General features: G+C 33.0%; 1 long non-coding RNA gene across 4 annotated transcripts; it reads right to left on the bottom strand.

The window, feature by feature from the left end:
* Positions 1-714: 714 nt before the first annotated feature.
* Positions 715-4,451, bottom strand: LOC114256178 (uncharacterized). Of its 4 annotated transcripts, XR_014336172.1 has the most exons (5): positions 2,399-4,451; positions 1,941-2,124; positions 1,446-1,501; positions 1,223-1,311; positions 715-894 (listed from the first exon to the last, which is right to left on the bottom strand). It is a non-coding gene; the product is annotated as an uncharacterized LOC114256178 (long non-coding RNA). The 4 variants fall into 4 exon arrangements; XR_014336170.1 differs by having other exon boundaries at positions 1,223-1,643; positions 1,941-2,088; XR_014336169.1 differs by having other exon boundaries at positions 1,223-1,643; positions 2,399-4,450.
* Between the last annotated feature and the right edge of the window lie 7,110 nt (positions 4,452-11,561).

Raw genomic sequence — 11,561 nt, 5'->3', positions numbered from 1 at the left:
TATTTTGGGAGAGTTGTTTTTTTGGGAGTTTGGGATGATTTGATATTTTCACTACTACAAATATAGATAAAGATCACACTTTTTTGGTGTGATGTATGTTTTTTAATCACACCTTTTAAGTTTTATTAAAGTGTGGTCTTTAGGAGTGTGATTAAAAATGGTCACTTTTAATCACACTTTTTAAGTGTCATTAAAAAATGCTTTCATCACACCTTTTAAGTGTGATTAATAATATTTAGATCACACCTTTTAAGTGTGGTTAAAAACATTTAGATCACACCTTTTAAGTGTGATTAAAAATATTTAGATCACACCTTTTTAAGTGTGGTTAAAAATATTTAGATCACACATTTTAAGTGTGATTAAAAACTTTAGTTCACACCTTTTAAGTGTGATTAAAAACTTTAGATCACACCTTTTAAGTGTGATTAAAAGTATTTTGATCACACCTTTTAAGTGTGATCTTTGGAAGTGTGATTAAAAATGATCATTTTTAATCACACTTTTTAAGTGTGATTAATAACATTTAGATCACACCTTTTAAGTGTGATTAAAAATATTTACATCACATCTTTTAAGTGTGATTAATAACTAATAAAATCTGTGATAAAAAAAAGGTGCTACATATTTGAAAAATAATCACTATTATTTTTGTATGCACATTTGAATAATGTAATACACACTATATACTATATTTTGAATCATAACCACATATTGAATAGAATAACGTCATATATTTCATAAATGAAAATTAAATATTCAAAAGTATATACAAAGAAATTAAATAATAAAAAATTAACTGTGCTTACATATATTAAAAAATGAAAAAACTTAAAAAAACTAAGTTCTTTAATTCTTGGACCATATTTTGCATCTCTCCAAAAAAATTCTGACCTGAAAAATAAAAACACAAATTAATCCAGAAACCGTTGATGCATATGAATAAACTAAAAAGTTAATTCAGCAAACCAAAATAGAAACATTAATTATTTCTGCTTGATCTTAATTCTTTTGGAAGTAACTTCCCTGTTAACAATTAGATGCCACAGCAGCTCAGTGTCAATGACATTGTAATTAGAAGGTCACTAATGAGCACAATATTTAAAAATGATAAATTTCAATACAGCTTGTGTACGATCTTTTTGTGAATATATATTATTATTACTGTTGAACCATAATTCTAGGTACCCATAAATAAATAAATAAAAACTCAAGAATTTACTCTTTTTTTAGGGGGGGGAGATACATTGCAGTTACTATCACCACCAGCAGCAGGTTTTGAAGAAGCAGAAGCTGCATTTTCTTTTGCACCTTTGGAGGAAAAAGAAGAAAAAACAGCTACCCATTTCATGCATGTCTATCTACCAAAGAATAACTGCAAACACTAACAATTGGCACAAGCGTATAGAAAATCATAAAGAAAATACATTATTATCTCAAAATACCTAGCGAAGCATTGTAGCCTCAGATTCAATTCCTCCAACTCCCCAGCCAACAACTCCTAAGCCAGCAATCATATTTGTATGGGAATCAATTCCAACCACGCTATCAGGGTACAGAATGCCTTTTGTGTAGAAAATAACCCATCCAAGGTATTCAAGATTAACTTGAAAATTACCAGAGTCACTTGCTAAATGCCAAGCCTACCAAATAATATTATAGTGCTAAAAAAATGAGAAAATTTGGACTATGATTTACAAGAGGCTAGAGGCAAATGTGGCTAGAGGTAAATGTGGCTTTACTCCCATAAATAGTTAAACATTGCAAACCTCATGTATTGAGCCTATACCTATCTAATGTTTTGGCCCTTTTAAGAGTAAACCATTCATACCACCTTAAGGTCAAATTCTTGCACCTTGCCATGAGAATTTTCCTTTAACAACAGTATAACATCTAGATATAGAAATACCCTTGATGCACTAATGATGCCAAAGTCTTACCTGGTGGACAATACCAGAACCAGGAGGAACAATGAGCATATTGTGAAAAACATTGGAACCCCACTTCAGAAAAACAAACCTCTCCTTGTTTCTCTGAAATTCAAGCCCCATATTTGCCTGCATTGCATTCACTTCCTGCCACATCAACCTGAACAGAATTGTCAATGACAAGATCCACTGAAACCTGGACATAACATTTATGTGTGTAAACAAATATTGGTTATATTAATTTATTAGTGTGAGATTCTAACAAATTAAGAACAACTCAGTTGATTGATACATGTGAAGGTTAAGTTGGAAATCAATGGTACATTCAAGAAAGCAGATTTTTTTGCCCAATATTATTTGCCGACTCCCAATGAAGGTCAGCAAGTGGGCCGAGCAGAAAACACATTAAGGCAACATACAATCAAGACCCTACTACCAAACTAAATATTCAACTCGCTCAAGGCCATCACCTTGCATTGTTCGTTCATGGCCAAGAGCTGGGCCTCTTTTTTGTCAAATAGAGCGGTCAACCTCACATTTTCTTCCATAAGTTTCTGGACTTCAGTTTCTTTCTGCATTTTCTCACTGTTCAGCTGTGTGGTCTTTTCAACTAACCTGCTTCCAAAAAAAATCAAATTTATCATTTAACCAGAGTCGGTGTGGTAGATATCAGTATTATTAAGAAACAAAACGGTCGGCCCATTAAATTAGTCACATATTCTTCAATAGAAACACCAAAATATGGCAGTGACACCTTCCATACTCATAGCTTCTCCAAAATTAGGTTCTGTGCTACTGGCTACTGCTGCTGCTGTTGTTGTTACCTTCTTGCTGAAGCTTGTTGTCTGCTGTTGCTTGCCATTTTGCTGGTGCTTAATGATTTGATGTTGCCTGCTGTCTAAGAGGATGTGGTGGTTGTTTTATAGTCTGAATTTTTATTTATTAGTATAGTTATGTGGTGGTTGTTTTATAGTCATATTCTTAAATTTAAAAAATAAATAAATATAAATAAATCAAATTGATGTAGCCAAAATGATATGTAATGGGTCTCAACAAATTTTAAACTTCATAGAACAAGGTAAAATTTTTTTAACTTATTCCATCAACATAGCAGTGCAGTCTTGTTCTAAATCTAATTCTAAAGATACTCAACAGCTGTACAAAGAGAAATCAAAGTACCAAACCAATTAAACAACTAAACACAAAAAGAAAAAGAACATTAATATGTACATCTATACTATACTAAATAAAAGGAGAAAATTTGGTGTATCATTTCGAAGTTTCCATACATTTATCCCATATTCATTCATCCTGAAAATTTTTTATTGCACATACTCCCAATGAAACACCCTGTATTTTCCTTTTTTTAACAGCAACAAAAAGAATATAATTTCCAGCTAACAAAATTCTTGTTTAAATTACTACCAGTCTACCACAACTATATCAACTCAGCCTATAAGAGAGAATGAGACTGAGTTATGACTTACAAATATTATTTTGAGGAGGATTATAGCTGACAACAATAATTATGGTGGTGATGGTCGAGTTAGACATGGACTTGAAGACAATGGTTAACCTCAATCAATTCACATTTCGTAGTAAACAAATTTATGAACAAAAACTCAAACCCCACCACTGACCAAACAATGATTACACTAAACAGCAAAATTGTGTTGGATCTAATGTAATTCAACAATAAAAAGTACATTTTCCCTCAAGCTTTTCATGTCCTTTCTTCGCATCGTTATCACGAGCATCATACATCACATTAAACTACGTACCAATTAGTGAGGCTCGAAACACCCATTTTACTTTGGGTGTAGCATTTATGTACCAATTGGGCTACAAGACGCATGGTGCCCTCTAGTTATATCAATTTGCGTGCAACTGTTAGTTGCAAATGATAAAGGTCACGCAATCAGGGGAAAGAAAATAAAAACAGATGTAAGAACATAAGATTGTTCAAAAAGAAAAGAATGAGTCTTGCAAACAAAGATCGATTTCTAAATGATTGTAGAGTTATAAAGACAGCATTAAACTGAAGCAGTAAATTGAAAAAAGATTCCAGATTCACTCATACGCACTAGAAATAAGGGACCCAAATTCAAATATAGACTTTCAAAGAAGACAGATAGAAAGAGTAGATTTCCTACACACAAAAGACAACTTTCAGCTCCAATTCTTCTATTTTGCCTAAAACTTCAACACACTGAAAATTCATCAACAAATGAACCAAAAATAAAACAATTAAAGATAATGACCAAAAATTAAAATTGGTTGATCTCTCATAACCTTTACATATCATTGGTCTTATAACATTTATTTTGTTTAACTTTGATCTCTTATAACCTTTACACATCATTAGCCTTATAACATATTTTTTAATTTTTTTGGTTGATTCCCTACTCTTCCTGTTTTATATAAATCTCACCCACCAAAAAAGAAAAAATCATGTGGTGCAGTGGGATTGCAGTTGGTGAGGGAAGGCGAAGGGGGTTGCCCAGACGGGCAAAGGGAGGGCAGAAGTCACTGATCAATTTTTTTATATCAGTGGAACAACATTTTTTTTTTTTTTTTGAGAGCTCAATTGAGCACATGACATAATCTTAGCCATTGAATGAATAAAACGATGATGTAGTGCAATCCTGTTAACTGTACTCATCATCAAGTTTATACCTAAAACAGCCAAAAGCCAACAAATAATAATAATAATAATAAATAGAAAAACACAATAATATACAATTAAGGTACTCTCTTGGCACCCTTGCTCTTGTAGCATCTCTAACACAATTGTTATAGCTGCTACCATTATTATAATTGGGCAAAGAGAGCATTAGTTCATCTACTATTTGAGCTGCCAAATTTTACATGACACATACAAATATAATTTTTTATAAATAAAAAGAAGGGAAAAAAAACTATCATCATTTCATCCATTTCAGCATGGTTGCCAAATTTTGCTACTTTTAGAACTGTAAGGTGTCAAAATTTGACTTTGACATACCACTTTGGCAAATTCTAAGTTCTAACACCTTTCATGCTCTTGGATAAGGTGCAAAAGCAGCAACAACAGGACTTCTCACTACATGCTTGCCCTTAACCTCATTCCTTAAATACCCATAATTCACAATAGAATCATTTTGTATTCTGACATCTCCAACTCCAGCATCAACCTCTACTGTCATGCTGAACTTGGCGGTGCTGTATTTTCCATCAAAAGCTGTGGTCCCGGCTAAATATATATACTAATGTTCTTTTCTTTGTTCTTTTTTAATCTTTGAAGAACCTACTAATCAACTAGACAATATCTCGAACCCGTAATCTTCAAATTTCTCTCCTCAGTTTCCTCAGAAAACAAGATATATATATAATTACAAACTTCAATTAAACAAGGGAAGTAAACAAGAATTACAAGTCCAAAAACAATTCAATGGAATCTACAAATGGGTTTTCCCGTATCAGATAGTTACATAATTATATATGAAAAACTAAGATCAATACAATAAGAAAATGATGTTGAGAGAACTTGATGGGTTTGTGAAAAAGCAATTAAATGGAAAAGGGGGAGAACATTTTGACGGGTTGATAAGAAGAGAGAAACCCAGAGAACTGGACTGATAAGGAGATGAAAGAGAAGGGAATCATTGTAATTGATTGTGGGAATTCAGAAAAAGACATGAGACATAGTCCAAGAAATTACCAAATTTAGAGGAGTGTGGTTGTTGGGTAGAAGAAGTCTTGGGTGCTCCACTTGGCTATCCATAGCAAAATTGGTTTGTTGTTGCCTTCTAGAATACAAAGAGAGAGTAGAAATTCCAAGTTGCTTTTAATATATTCTGCAACTTCTCATTCATTTTGCTCTCTAGACTATCATCGTCCATGTTGGAAAGGTACTTCAACTACTGAAGTGTTCGATTGAAAAATAAAATAAGCAACAGAGTACTCAAATAAAGAAACATATACATACCCATTTTCTTGTTTCACTTGCATAGAATACCTCTGCTGCTCCACTCTTTGAAAATGCAACGCCAAATGAATCAAATCAACTGTGTGCCTGTGTTCATGAGAAAGACAACTTTTAAGATCGTAACTAGGATCGTAACTGTGTGCCTGTGTTCATGAGAAAGACAACGTCCGACTGAATCAACTCCAACAGAACCATATCTTCACCCGACACTCCACCCAGATGGGCTTTCATGTCACTGAACCTTTCACGAAGTTCTTCAACGGCCCTCGACTATGAATGAACAACGGCAGGGCTCGACACCACTTCTCCCCCAAAACTAAACTTTCGTTGCTGAGCAAGGTTCATCTCTCGGATCTCGGAACAGAGACAACCCATAGCTGGGACTGAACCCCAATCGAAGCCCTAGGGCTCATACCCAAAACGATCTCAGAGGCAGAAGACTGATTCTTACCCCCATTTCGCTTCGTGATGTCCATCAATGTTAAAAAATCCCTCTCCAACAGTAAATCTTTCACGATGTGCGAACTCCCCTTGGGCGAAGGAGAACCTTCAGTCACTAACCCATCAACCATCGTAGCTAAATCGCGTAAATTAGATGTGAGATTAGCCATTATCAACGAAACGTTGAACGAGAAAACCCTAGAAATTGAGGCAGCTTCTAGAGAGAAGGCAGGCTCTCTCTCTCTAACCCATCTCCCCTTTCAGACCCACCTTCTTCTCAATACCCAATTTTTTTTTTTTGGGCGCCCTAAATTTCATTCTGGCGCCCTTTTTTTTATCATACAATTTCATTCTGCCGCCCTTTTTTTTATCATACAATTCACGACATGTATTCTGCGTCGTAAAAAATTTTTTAATGGCAGGCGTTATGTGCGCCGTGAGAAGTATTCAAAAAAATTTATTTTTTGTTAAAAATATATATTTTTTTGTAGTTAATGAATTTTTTTTTAAAAAAATCTTTTTTTTTAGTTACTAAGATTGAAAATTTATTTGTTTCATTTTTATTTCAATGAAAAAAAATATTATTATTTTTTATTTGGTAGAAGTAGGGGTAATATTTTAATGAAAAATATTTTTCACTAAAATAAAAGTTAATTTTCTGTGGTCAATGAAAAATGTTTTTCTACGGCCCATTTTTTTTATTATTAAAAATCATGAACTAATTTTTTGTGGTAGAGGAGAGGGAGTGGCAGTAGTGGTGAAGGTAGTGGATAAGAGATGATGGTGGTGGTAGTGGCGGCGGCGAAGGAGATTAGTGGTGAAGTTGTGGTAGTGGTAGAGTAGATGAAGTGGCAAGGGTGAAGGAGAGGTAATGGTAGTAGTAGTAGTGGCAGTAGTGGTAAAGGTGGTGGATAAGAGATGATGGTGGTGGTGGTGGTGGTGGTGGCGGTGGCGAAGGAGATTAGTGGTGAAATTGTGGTAGTAGTAGAGTAGATGAAGTGGCAATGGTGAAAGAGAGGTAATGGTAGTAGTAGTGGTAGTTGTGGCAATCGTAGTAGTAATGGTAGTCGTAGAGGTGAAGTGGTGACAGTGGTAGTAATGGTGGTAGTGGAACAGCGTTTGCAGTAGTGGTAAATGTGGTAAAGGAGATGGGTGGTGAGAGAGAGAGAGATGAGTGAGAGACAGATAGAGGATAGAGAGAGAGAGACAGAGAGAGAGACAGGCAGAGACAGAGTGATGAGCGAGAAAGAGACAAAGTGGTCGCTAAAAGTGCATTTTCTTGTAGTGGATAGATAAATCGAGAGGGAGCTTAGTAAATAGAGAAGACGGAAGGGAGAGAGTGAGCAACGCGAACACAGAGAGAGAGAGAGAGAGAGAGAGAGAAAAAAAAAAAGAGAGAGGGAGGGGGACAAAAAGATAAAGAGATAGAGAGTGAGAGACAGAGAAAGAAGAGAGATGAACGAGAGAGACAGAGAGAGAGATAGAGAGAAGAGAGATGAGCAAGAGAGACATAGAGAGAAGAGAGATGAATGAGAGAGACAGATAGAGAGATAGAGAGAAGAGAGTTGAGCGAGAGAGACAGAGAGAGATGAGAGATAGAGAGAAAAGAGATGAGCGAAAGAGACAGGGAGAGAAAAAAGATGAGAGAAGAGATAGATGAGTGAGAGACAGAGAAAGAGACAGATAAACAGAAAGAAAAGAGTGATGAGTGAGAGAGAGAAAGAGAAGAGAGAGAGGAAGATGAAAAAATGGGTGAAAAGATATAGACAAAAAGAGATAGAGAGAAAAAAAGAACGAAAAGAGATAAACGAGAGAGAGACGGAGAGAGATGAGTAAGAGAGATATAGAGAAGAGAGACAGAGAGAGAAGAGAGATGGGAGAGATAGACAGAACAGAGATGGACGAGAGACACAGAGAGAAAGAGAAAGACAGACAGACAGAAAGAGTGATGAGTGAGAGAGAGAAAAATAAGAGAGACAGACACAGAGAAAAAGAGACAGACAGACAGACAGAGAAGAGTGATGAGCGAAAGAGAGAAAAATAAGAGAAACAGAGACACAGAGAGAAAGAGAGAGACAGACAGACAGAGAAGAGTGATGAGTGAGAGAGAGAGAAGAGAGACAGAGACAGAGAAATAGGAAGATGAAAAAATGGGTGAAAAAGTTTCGTGCCTAAAGCCTCATTTTCTAGTAGTGAGTCGTCTTTATCATTCACGGGTAGAATAGAGGCGTGGATTTGGGAATTGTATATTTTATATAAAAATCAAATTGAAATATTTTATACAATCACACCTATTTAGGGCTGGTGGGGTGGTGGTGGTGGGTGGCGGGTGGTGGATGGTGGTGGTAGATGGGTGCTGAGTGATGGTAGCGGGTAGGTGGCGGACAGTGGATGGTAGTGGCGGGTGGCGGGTAGATGGCAGGTGGGTGGTGGTGGCGAGTGGGTGGCAGGTGGGTGGTGGTGGCTGGCAGGTGGGTGTTGGTGGCGAGTGGTGGTGGCAGGTGATGGGGGGATGGGTGGTGGTGGTGGAAAATGGTGGCTGGTGGTGGCTAGTGTTGGGTGGTAAAAAAAAAAAAAAAACTCAAAACTCAAAACGAAAACACATTTTTTTAGTTTACATTTTTTGGCCAAATTTATAAACTGAGACCACTGATTTATAAATCAAAAATTTACCAAACAAGTTTTTATTTGAGTTTTTAAAATTTTTGTAAATATAAACAGAAAACTGAAAACGTAAGTGTTACCAAATGGCACCTTAGCAAACAGACTTTAGATGGTAAAAATGTTGTAAAAATTAACAAATAATTAAATAAGTTACCAACGTAAGAATTGACTTATCAAAAGATTCTTAGGCCATATATGGTTTGATTTTTAGAAAAAAAAAATTAAAAATAAAAAATTAATTTGGTTAAGAAATAAAAACTAAAAAATAATTATCATTTAAGGGTAAAATATAATTATCATTTTAACTTTTGGGCAGGTTATATACATATGTATAGCTGTTTCAATTTAATTTGTAAAAAATTATTTCTAACCACTCGAAAGATAAAAATTATTTAAAAATGAAAATTATTTTTTATTTTTTATTTCTTAACCAAATTAATTTTTAATTTTTAATTTTTTTTTTCTAAAATTCAAACCATACATAGCCTAAGAATCTTTTGATAAGTCGTTTCTTATGTTGGTAACTTATTTAATTATTTGTTCATTTTACGGCATTTTTACCATCTGAAGCCTGTTTGGTAACCATTTCGTTTTCAATTTTCAATTTATATTTACAAAAATTTTAAAAATTGTCATAAAAACTTATTTGATAATTTTTTTGATTTATAAATGGTTGTCTCAGTTTGTAAATTTTAGGAAAAAACGTAAATTCAAAAAATAAGTTTATGTTGGTTTTTAAACAGAAATTTAAAAATTTTACTAACAATTTTTTTTTCAATTAATTTTTTTTCAAATAATTTTTTTTCCAATTAATTTTTTTTCAATGAATTTTTTTTCCAACTAATACTAACCGAGGGGGCAATTGGTAATGCTACTTTAAACCTTAAGGAGGGGATTGTAATTTCTAAAATGTAAGGGGTGTCAATGTAATTTACCCAGTAAGGGAAAAATTAGTATTTAAAAAAATTAAATTGCTAAGGGGAGAATCTGTAATGAAACTTTAAACCTCAGGGAGGGAGATGTAATTTCCAAAACGTGAAGGGAGAACTGTAATAAACATAAACCTTAGGGGGTGTCAGTGTAATTTACCATATATATATATATATATATAATCATACTTAATTAGAAAGTGACATAAAAAATAAATATTATCCCACTCAATCATATTAAGGGTGATTAAAAATTTGAGAATTGTATATTTTATATAAAAATCAATTTGAAATATTTTATACAATCACACCTATTTAGGAAGTGTGATTATATATATATATATATATAATCACACTTATTTAAAAAGTGAGATTAAAAAGTAATAATTTATATATAATCACATTTTAATTACATTGTGTGATTAAAAAATATATAAATAATCACGTTTTAATTAGAATGTGTGATTAAAAAATATATAAATAATCACATTTATTTAAAAAGTGTGATTAAAAAGTAATAATGTATATATAATCACACTTTAATTAGAATGTGTGATTAAAAATATATATATAAATAATCACACTTTAATTAGAATGTGTGATTAAAATATATATATATATATATATAATCACATTTATTTAAAAAGTGTGATTAAAAAGTAATAGTGTATATATAATCACACTTTAATTAGAAAGTGTGATTAAAAAATATATAAATAATCACACTTTAATTAGAATATGTGATTAAAAAATATATATATAATCACACTTATTTAAAAAGTGTGATTAAAAAGTAGTAGTGTATATATAATCACACTTTAATTAGAAGGTGTGATTAAAAAATATATAAATAATCACACTTTAATTAGAATGTGTGATTAAAAAAAAATATATATAATCACACTTGTTTAAAAAGTGTGATTAAAAAGTAGTAGTGTATATATAATCACACTTTAATTAGAAGGTGTGATTAAAAAATATATAAATAATCACACTTTAATTAGAATGTGTGATTAAAAAATATAAATATAATCACACTTGTTTAAAAAGTGTGATTAAAAAGTAGAAGTGTATATATAATCACACTTTAATTAGAAAGTGTGATTAAAAAAATATATATATAATCACACTTAATTGAAAAGTGACATAAAAAATAAATATTATCACACTCAATTAAATTAAGTGTGATTAAAATATCAATCTAATGTTTTTTATCACACTTCCAATAAAAATGAGATCTTTTTTTTTGTCAAAGTGTGATCTTTAACCATTTTTGTAGTAGTGTTTGGGAGAATTTGAGTAGATGTGTGTGAGAGAAAAAGTGATTGGGAAGGAGAGAGGAGAGAGAAAAAGTGATTGATTAATGTGTAAGAGAGAGAAAGTGATTTTGAAATTTTTTTTACAAAAACTCAAACCAAACAATTTTTTAGAAATTTTTTTCTTTAAAACTCGTCTCCCAAATGCAAACCAAACATAAATTTCCGTTTTCCCGCTCTGCTATACAGGTTATACAGAGTATACACCTCAATCTCATTCTCACTTCCCCTCACTGTCACACTCACTCCTCCTCCACCGAACCCAGCCTCACCGGTGACCACTCCCGATGGCCACCCACTCGTAAACCCAACCCAC

The sequence above is a fragment of the Camellia sinensis genome, chromosome 7 (genome assembly GCF_055761805.1).
Source record: "Camellia sinensis isolate YWXY chromosome 7, ASM5576180v1, whole genome shotgun sequence".
In the NCBI taxonomy this organism is placed as follows: Eukaryota; Viridiplantae; Streptophyta; class Magnoliopsida; order Ericales; family Theaceae; genus Camellia; species Camellia sinensis.
The sequence above is the reverse complement of the archived record's forward strand: the minus strand, read 5'-3'. Positions and strand labels throughout refer to the sequence as shown.